Here is a 1346-nt window from a genome sequence, read left to right on the forward strand (position 1 = left end):
CAGCAGGAAAGGGCATGTTCCCAGTTCATCAAATTTTCATGCTAGAATAGCATAAAACATGCAGTTTAGATGGAAATCTCCAAGAAAACACCAGCGTCAGTGTCACTATGCAATACACAGCAACAGTAGGATATCTAATATGGATTTTTCATGGTGTTACGGTATTTTGCTGTGTACAGGAATTAGTGAATTCACGTAATTAAACAGTGGCAGAATATGATCTTTGTGACCATCCTAGGGAGGGAGTTATTAGGTTCCACATTTTAAGACTTCTTGATTTAAACGCAAAAGTAATACTGCCATTACCAGTCAGATAGAGTCAAGTGCATTGGCACAGGTGTCAATACAATCTTTTTGAATGCATGTCCTTGTTGGTGATACTTGAAGGTAGATAAGGTGATGTAAGTATCAAAGCTGCCAAATACATTTGAAATTTCTGTGATGTGTTTATTCATACATAGCTTTTATCTGCTGATTTTAGTAATGAATTGATTGTCCACTCCATTTCAAATCCCTCCAGCTCAAGAGCCAAAGGGCCACTGATTGGAAAGAGAAAAGGGTAGGAAATCAGTTGCCATGTGTGCTGGTGACTGCAGAGGCCTCCACATGGCAACCAATTTGTGTGGCACAGCTCACAGAACTGCTGATTGTGAGAACCTGTTTGCCACGGCCAGCGTTTTGCCTTGTGCACCTTCCCTGCCCAAGCACACACGGTGTCTCGTCAGAGGTTTCTGCCTTCTTCATGCTCCCATACTGTCGGTGCTCAGTTGTAGCTGCAGTCTCAGCAGGGTTTGCCAGCAGGCTGTAGGGCATCCCCGAGGCTCTTCCTTTGGCTGATATTCTTCCTCTGTAGATAGTTCACTACCTGAAAGATGAGGCGGCCTTCATATACCAACCAAGGCACACAGCTTGACCATCAGCTGGACGCTACTTACCAGTGCTAGACTGGAGCTGCAGCCAGCAACCAGGTCCTCGCCACCTTGACGGGCAGGGATAAGGCGCCTCTCGGCCCCTGCCCATCTCGGCAGGAGCTGGGTGTGTGCCCCACTTACCGCTCCATGTGCGCCGCGGCAGGCCGAGCAGCAGCCCGGTGTGCCGTCCCCCGACGGAGGAGGTCGGTGCCAGCTCCATGATGGCTCTATGCCCGCTTTCTGGAACGGCCAAAGGCCTTGGGAGCTTTCCCCATGGAAGGGACTACCTCTCCCTCCATGGCACCGTGGCCACCCAGGACATCTCATGCCGAATGGCCCTGAGCGCGGGCCTGCAGCCGCCACGCGGGGCTTCTCCGCCCCACGGGCCCGCGGCGCTGACCCCGCCGGGGCAGGAGGGGCCGGGCGCGGCGGGCC

This window comes from Corvus brachyrhynchos, unplaced genomic scaffold (genome assembly GCF_000691975.1).
Source record: "Corvus brachyrhynchos isolate BGI_N302 unplaced genomic scaffold, ASM69197v1 scaffold363, whole genome shotgun sequence".
NCBI lineage: Eukaryota > Metazoa > Chordata > Aves > Passeriformes > Corvidae > Corvus > Corvus brachyrhynchos.